Raw genomic sequence first — 8,734 nt, forward strand, 5'->3', positions numbered from 1 at the left:
AAATAGGCAACACATCCAAAAACATGCTCTTCACAGCTGTAAACACCAAACCAAAGACAAACACCGCTGAGCACTGCTTATTTCCTTTGAATTAAACAACAGTATCTTGAACTTGGCATTGTTTAGGGTTTCACTTTTCACACACTTTAATAGCATTTGATTCTTGAAATTTCTTAAAACATCCTGTATTGGAAAACAAACCAAGGGAATTTTTTTTACACCCACTGGCAGCAACCTCCCACAGACACTTTCGGTGTTTTCAAGAAAGACTGTATTTCAATGTTGGATGCATCATTAAAAGTGGAGATTTCTCTGATAAAGGATGTTAAAGTTGAAGGTGTGGGCTGCTGCAGGGAAATGAAGTGACATGATTTTATGTAAGTATGTCAGCATTTCTAAACAAGCTGTTGTAACTTTACTCAAACAGTTATTTTTAGGGTCTTTTATTTAAACAAACATTTAAAAATACACATGCTAAACACTGAAACAACAAACATTAGGAAGAATGGTTACACATGATAAAGACTTTTCCCCTTTTCAGTGTACAAGTCTGAGAAATTCTCTTTAAAAGCAGTAAATAAGTAAAGTTTATTTATGTTACACCTTTATAAGACAAGATAAAGTGCTTCAGAAGTAAATCAAGATATAAAACAGATCAATATTAAAGTGATAAATAACATAGTGGTACAAATAAATACAACCAAAGAACTAAAACTATAAAACTATGTTCCTCAGAGGAAAGTAAAGTCAGTCCTTTATGAATATGTCGATGGATAAGAATTCTTGAGTCGGACTCCTGGTGTTTTTCTTAAAAAAGGATCAAATTTCGATGCAGCAGAACCCGAGATATTGTTATTTTTAAATTATTCTTGTCAAAAGCTGGTGCCTACATTACCCACAATGCAACCTTAACCGCCAACAGTTTGACCGGAGATTCAGGTGTGTTGTGCTAGTAGTGGCTAGCTCACTTAAACCAGTTTATCAGGCGTTTGTGCGGCTCCCTCTGAAGCCACCTTATACAGCTTTTCTCACCATGTGCAGTACTCCCCAAAACTTTGATGTGTAAAATTGGCGGAGTTCCCCTTTAAAGTCCTCCGAAAAAGTAGAGACATCTACATTTCCATGACAACTAGGCAAACTCCATCTGCTGGGGAAGATTGTGTGATGTGATTGAAAGCTCCACAACAGCTACTCAATGGACCTTGTGGTGAGATTGTTTCCAAAGGTAAAAGAAGTCAATCTCACAAATGAGTTTGTGGCCTATACAGTTTATAAATCCTTGAGAGACTTTGTTAAAAATATTTCATCATAATTCAAAAAAAACCCTCGTGGTTAATAAAAAACTTCTCTCCATCTACCTGATATCACTTCAATATAAAAGTTTATTTTCCAGGTATGGAAAATGATGATGAGGTCAGCGGGCTGTAACATATTCTCTGTCATAACATCCCGCCTGGAGAGCTCTGTTGTGATCCGACCGCCTCGCTCCCTGGGAAATGATGCTTTTGACATTTATAGCCGTGGCACATCCATCCCTGACGCACTTGTTGTTTGCTCTTTGTTTTATTGAGCGTGATGAGTCAGTCTTTCCCTTCTACTGTCCGCCATTGGCCGACTCTGTTACCACGGCGATGTATCCTCCAGACAGCTCCGGCGGCACGATTGATCAAAACGGTCAATGTGACCTGACGCTGGCACAAAGGACCAGCACAGTCACAGGTTTTAATTTTTCTGAATCACAGGTAGAGGTTCAGTGAGGGAGCTCGTAACCACAGGGGACACATTTCAGCTGCTGATGGACACAGAGTCGCTGTTTCATCACTTGAATATTCCTTACCTGGCCTTTCTATATGATATTACTATCAACCATGGCTCATTCTCATTCTAAACAGAGCATGACCTTTTAATAATTTACTCTTGAGCTCTTGACCTGACCTCCTTTCACTCAAAACTGCAGCACAAACATTCCCACTTTGAGTGAGATGCCATTTTTGCACCAGATTGAATCTTTGGGATCTGTATTATTACAAATATAGTTATTTTATGATGTACGTATCAACCTCAGGTGGAATTTTTTTCCCACAGATGAACTGTAATCATCTTCAGCCAGAATGACACTTACACCCATTCTTCAATCACTTTCATTGAATTCAGAAATCCAGTAAGTGTTTGTGAAGCGATGACTAAGCAGAGCACGTAGGTGCCGTGATGATGCTGTTAAATCATCGCTGACAATGCAGAGATGCCAATAATGTCAATGTGATCTCTCCTCTATTGTGACCTCAGTGACCTCTTCCAAAGTGTAATCACTCTGAAAGGCTGCCAATAACTCTATTGAGTTTGGTTAACAGGTGAAGTTTTATTATTGACCTTGGAAACAGCACTTCAAGGACTCCTCCGTCCATCCAACTGCTGATGAAGATCATGCGATATGACTGACAGCTCCAGAAAATTGTTTACTAAACTGCTGTTTTCAAGGTGGAAAGTTTACTTTGAACCTCAGCTTGTAAGCCGACATGGACAAGAAGTTATTAAAATTCCCTCGATGCCAACTGGTTGTGCAGAGGAAGCATATGTGATGTGAGCCAAAAGCTCCAGAATGGCAACTAAATGGACCTTTTTCTACACTGTCCTGCAACATAAAGTTCAATTCTTCCCCATTTATGGTTTACTTTTAATTAATTAATGGTGAACCAGTGCAGTATCAATACATACAAGCACAAGGAAACAAGATGTGAAGAACTTATCGTACATATTGTACCCCATAATAATGGAGTAGGTCCCCAATAGTTAAAAAATACCTACAGTATAAATAATTCCCACATGGTTACCCTCTTGTTCTCTATATCTTTACAGCTTCTTCTCGCCTACCTATATGTATGTGTTAGTACCGTACTGGTACCTTTATTTTTTGAGACTTTCTCAATCTTTTTTCTTGTGAAATAACTGTTTTCACAGGTCTGTATTTTATTCTATTCAAATGAAAAACATTAACATTAACATTAACAAGGATAATCATTCTTTGGAGGACCAAACTGCTCCTCATTTACACATCCAGCAGACATGTAGCAACATTCATTTAGAGCCGTGTCTCTGGTAATCTGATGAATGTGAGTTGCTCTCCTTTTTATCTCTGTTTTTGGTCTCTACCAACTCCTGAGGGAAATATCTGGCTCTAAATGCTCCACTGTGTTCACCAGATTGTCTCTAACTGTGTCTGTCTGCTGTTTGGTGCTGAGCAGGTAGCGTACAGAAGGTTTTCAGAGCTTTTTCACAGAAGAAAAAAACTGCTGGCTGTAACCAAAAACGATGCTAAAAGAGCAACGATAGTGAACCAAAACAGTATAATTTTAGACAGCAAAACAAATGAAGCTTGGTAGAGCTGAGGGCAATGGGTGATACTCCTCTGTGGGTTATAACCCCTTTAACATTCAGTCATGTGATTCTTTTTTAATATATAAAAAACTGAAGGTGTACAAACAAGTTGGGAGGCACTGCACCAAAAACAACGGAGAAAAGTATTTTATTTGTAACTCTGGTGATCTGACTGTTTAATTTTCCAAAACCAAGCCAGTGTTCCCCACAGCTATGAAATTAAAAAACAAGAGCGGTGAAAGACAGCCCATTTAAACAGCCGACACAAAGCCGTCTTTTTTATTTTTTTGGCTGAAGCACAGAGGTCTGAACTGACAAAAGGGAATCTGGCCTTTGTTTGATTATCATCTGTAGCTTTAATGAGGATACCACACACGGGCAGTATTTTAACAGGCTGTTTTAAGGCCTAATGAAGGGAGTGTTGGGTCAGACTGAACGGTAATGAGGAGGGCTGCTTAGGGACGCCTTCGATCGCCCATTAATCAGCACATTCCTCTCAGCTTCACACACACTTTCTATTTTATCTCTCGCAGTCTGTCTGATTTTCTCTCCTCTGTAATTACACAGCAAATTCTCCCCACAGGCAGCTGAGTGTGCACACACATGCACACTAACCACAGGTTTATACACTTCTTTCCCCTCATCCTGTCAAGGTACATCAGGAAGAGGCCATTTCCTCATCACTCTCTAAGTAGTGCTGCTGAGTGAGACGAGGGGAGGCAGAGGCTGAAACGTTCAAACAGACAGAAAGGGGCAGAGGTAGCCATTAGTGGGACATCTTGGTAATAAATGCATCTCCACAAAGCAGAGAGTGTCGGTGTTTGAGTTTCCTTTTTCACTCTAATCTCTCTGAGCAGTTTGAGCGAGTGCGGGCTGATAAGTTGCATCCATCCCTCCTGCACAGATAAAATGTTGGTCATTTCACAGTGTGCCCTGCACAAACAGAGCAACTGCTGAAAAGACTCTGAAACAAAAGCGGTTACATAATGTGGTGGCAGGAGCAGAGTGATGGAAACTCGTCATATCACAGTTGTCAATAAGAAGTGTGGATGCAGTTAGAATATTGATAGGAGTGAAAATCAAAGTTTAAGGTGGAAAAATATAAAAACTGATTTACGCACATAAAAAAGTAAAAAGATTCAAGATTTAAAATTTAAAAGGTTTATTGTCATATGTACAGTAAGAAACACAGTGGTTTATATGTACAATGAAAATCCTACTTTGCCCGACTCCCTTTACACAACACACAAATAGAAGAATAGAATAAAGTTAAAACACAAAAAATAAAATATAAAAAGAACATTGTAAACAAAGAAACCTGAGTTGAAAGTTGCTCTGTGCCTTACAGTTACACTTAAGGTGACAAGTGGCATTACATCACAGTGGGAGTGATTGAGTGTAGGGAAAAAAGGGAGACAAATTAATATTTAGATGATCAGATAACAGATGGTTTGTTAGGGACCTAGGGATGTTGCGTCTTAAACGCTTTCGTCTTTTAATCCAAAGTGCTTGGGAGGTTGCGCTACTGCAGTGCCTGTCATTACTAAGCAACCAAAACCTGCGGATGGCATGACGATGATGATGAAGTTCCAGTAATTTAGCTGTAAGTCTCACCGACTAAACTAACTTAGAAGTCACATCGTCAATCTCCCACACACAAACTAAAAGTGCTAACGTTAGCGAGCACAACTAGTTAGTAACTTAGTAAGTAAAAGGTGAAGCAAGTCCTGTGAAGACGATTGGTTAATTCTCGTCACATGTCCTGTGGTGCACTTTCATGCTTTTCATGCCACATCACTAACTTTCCTGTCGTTTCAGATCCTGCCTCTCGGCCATGCAATCAACTCATTCCCCTCACCTGAGGTTGATGGACCTGACTATTTTACCTGACCCGCCTGTTCTGACCCTGCTTGCTTGTTTTTGGATCTCAGATATTCTGCTTGCTCATTTTTTGGAGGGTTGTGTTTGCCTGTGTGACCGATCTCCCGGTTTTGACCTTGCCTGAACTCTGGTAAGTAAGCTGAATTTTTTCCTGTCATTATCATGCTTTTGGTTTCTTTTCTGCCAGTACTAGTGAACTTTACAGTTTAGCAGCTGCCATTGTTTAACCACACCCGAAGCTCATGACATAGATTACAGTAGTTCCCTTAAAGGATGCTGACTGGTCTGGTACCACTGTGGTTAGATATCAGCACATAGCTTGACGTCTGGCAAGATGGATTCTCCCCTTATCTTGTGAGAATTATAAATGTTAAGAAGAAGGCTGTTAGTCTGTTTGTTAACATGCCCACAATGACAATGCTAACATGCTGATATACATGTTCCCCATCTGAGTTTAACACTTTAATATTTGCAATTAGCACTGAACACAAGTCCAGCTGACATTAGTTTTGCAGGTCATAAACTGTAATGTTGGATTAGGTAAATATCTGAATTTCCTTGCAATCGATTCAACAGTTGTTGAGCCATTTTACTCTGGACCAAGGTGGACATAGAGCCATGGCATAAAAACTAGCTCCCTGGGGAGGTAAAGACCCTAAATGATTACAACCGTTACCACTCTGCACATGGAAAGACCCACTGTACTCACTAATGCATTCAGAATGGATTTTCTTAGGGGAAGAAAGAAAAAAATTAATACATATTATATGCTGTTTACCATGAAAGATGCAGGTATCCCCTGGGCCGATCAATAACAAGATGAATCATCCCAAGTTTTGGCAAAACAGAAACAGTTAACCTCTAAAACTTTCCTTTAAAGGAATAGTTTTATCAGGTATTTGATGTAAGACTGGAAACTTTTATTGCCAGTCAATCAGAAAACAAAAAGTATTTTTTTTATATTGTTTATCTGCATTTAAGAGCCTCTCAACTGTGGAATATTTAACTCAAAGCCATCTGCAAATTTTCAAAATGCCCAACAGTCAGTAGCAGCGTTGTCTCCAAAAACCTGCAGTGTCAATCAGGATTTACTACACACACGCTGAGGAGCGACGCCTGCAGCACAAATCAATTGAACACATTGAGCTGTTAAAGAAGGATGGTAGCAGTCACACTTACACCCTGATCTGACAGATGTACTACATAAAATTCAAACTTTATACATCACCGGGCCATAAACCTGCCAGTTACACAGCTATTCTGCTCCAACTCACAATTAGCCTGGACATCAAATCAATACCCTTCTTCTCAATTACCCCCAACGAGTGACTGATGCAGAGACATGTATGGAGGGGATAAAAAAGTCATGATGGGTGCGACCTCTGACCTCAGTGTTGATTTTGTCCTGTTTCCTCTTTTCTTCTCAGAGCTGCTTCTTCTTCCGTCTGTGATGAAATGGAAACGAGCACTGACAGCTTCTGAAGAGCCGACTCTAATTTCACATTGTTCTCTGTCAAAAAGTTCTCTTTAAGCAATTTAATTGATTCTTTTCTGCGAGTCTTTTTGCAGATCTTAGACGACCTTCTTGGCTGCTCCACCGAGCGAGACTAAAGGCTTCCCTTTATTAGCTGTATTTGTGAGACAGACACATTGTGAACAATAAAATCATTTCGTCAGGGGGGCATTATTAGGACCACTCATCAGCCTGTCAGGACCAGTCATTTATCCCCAGTGAGGAGAAGGTCACCAGCTGCCTTTTACCTGTGCAAAACTGAGATAGCAAAGAGGACGATTCTGCCAACGGCAGGAGAAAGATTATTGGTGAATCGCCTCTCAGTGGCTCTCAATTATTAAGCCAATTTCCTCCTCTTATAAATTTTACTGTTTCAAAGCACTTACTGGGGCTGTAAATCATTGCTAATGACATCGCCGTCCTTCCTCCATAAAATACGACTTAATCCAGCTTTAGTGGGCTATCATGAAGTTGTAGAAGAATAACCAATCATGACACATTGTTGGCATTTGTATAAAAATATAATTATATCATCATTAGTCATTTTTACTAATGGTTTAACTGCAGGGACCGTGGCCAGTGTTTACCAGGAGCTGCGACAGGTGTGACGGTTGGTACTGAGTCATCGGCAGAGCCGAGAGAATAGCCAACAGCCAATGGTGGAGCTTAGAAACACCCTCCAGACTGACTGCTGGGAAGCAGGTGGGCGTCAGCTGCCCTCATACATCACAGCACTAACAGCCTCTTCTGCAGACAGTGGGGGGAAAAAAGTGCTCAAGGCGAGAGCTGGAAAAAAATGTCAATAGAAATGAGACAAAAAGAGAGACAGAGAAAAACAGAAAGAGAGGGAACAGCCAGGCCTGAAAAACAGATCAAACTGGGGAAGGGAAAAAAGAAAAGAAGGTGATGTAAGAAGAAAAAGCCGGCTGTAAGTAAAACAAAGGAGTCAGCTGCTGGAGTCGTGCACGAACAGCTGGTGCCAAAAACAGAGTCGAGGACAAAGTGGGTTCTGTTTGGACTGGAACCGGGCCAAAGCTGGGCCGGGTTAGCGAGCAGGGAGCGCCGCCAACACCAGAAGAGGCCTACGGGAAGATCATTATATAACCAAGAGGGGAAACCTCACAGGCACAACAGAGATGCTCTTGACTCCCTAATGATATGGCTCGGTTTAAACCTATGTCAAAGGGGAAGGCAGGGAGACATTAAAAAGAAAGAAAGGCATCTATAAAAAGACCAGGAAGGAGGAAAAGAGGAGCGAGGAGAATGCAGTCCATTGTTTATCCATTAACCACTGCAGCAGAAAAACCGTGGTGCCTGTACTTTTTCACTTTTCTCCCACTTTAGAACAAACCATTGATTCATATGAATATATAATTACAGTATTTGGAAATTATTCCTCTTTCAATAAAGGTAACTGGGCTTGAATGGAAAATATTACAGAAAGCTATCCATTTTGATTCACTTTTCCCATTTTCAGCAACTTCTTTGCAGAGCGAAAGATTAAAGAAATGTGGTTCTCATTTCTTCCTCTGCTTTCCCTTTTGAAAAAAAACCACAAAAAAAAAACATTGTGTTGCATGGAAAGTGATAATTCTCTTTTTTTGTCACTCGAGTGTCTCACAAATAAAACATTTATTTCATGAGATTCACCATGTGGTGTTAAATAATGAAATCAGTGTGTAAGATCAAATAAAACAAAGAAACAACACCATTGTGGCTTTTTTAAATTAATTTTTTTTACAATTCAAGACAAGCAATGACTCACTTTCTCTCAAAACAGAGAAAATTACACCTTTTTGAGTGTGTAGGATTTAGTCTCATCTAGTGGTTGCTGATTAAAATCCCCTCGCCTCACCCTTTCGTTCCAAGTATGTAGGAGAGAAACCACGTAGCTCTGTTTTGGGCTCCTGTAGGAACATGGCAGTTCAACATAGCGGCCTCTGTGGAAGAACACCGTTGTGGGAA

At 40.2% G+C, this 8,734-nt stretch overlaps 1 long non-coding RNA gene across 1 annotated transcript; it reads left to right on the top strand.

The window, feature by feature from the left end:
* The first annotated feature begins 302 nt into the window (after positions 1–302).
* LOC127369385 (uncharacterized) lies at positions 303–8,514 on the top strand. The gene is made up of 3 exons (XR_007886065.1): positions 303–377; positions 5,194–5,386; positions 6,684–8,514. It is a non-coding gene; the product is annotated as an uncharacterized LOC127369385 (long non-coding RNA).
* Positions 8,515–8,734: the final 220 nt, after the last annotated feature.

Source organism: Dicentrarchus labrax, unplaced genomic scaffold (genome assembly GCF_905237075.1).
Source record: "Dicentrarchus labrax unplaced genomic scaffold, dlabrax2021, whole genome shotgun sequence".
NCBI lineage: Eukaryota > Metazoa > Chordata > Actinopteri > Moronidae > Dicentrarchus > Dicentrarchus labrax.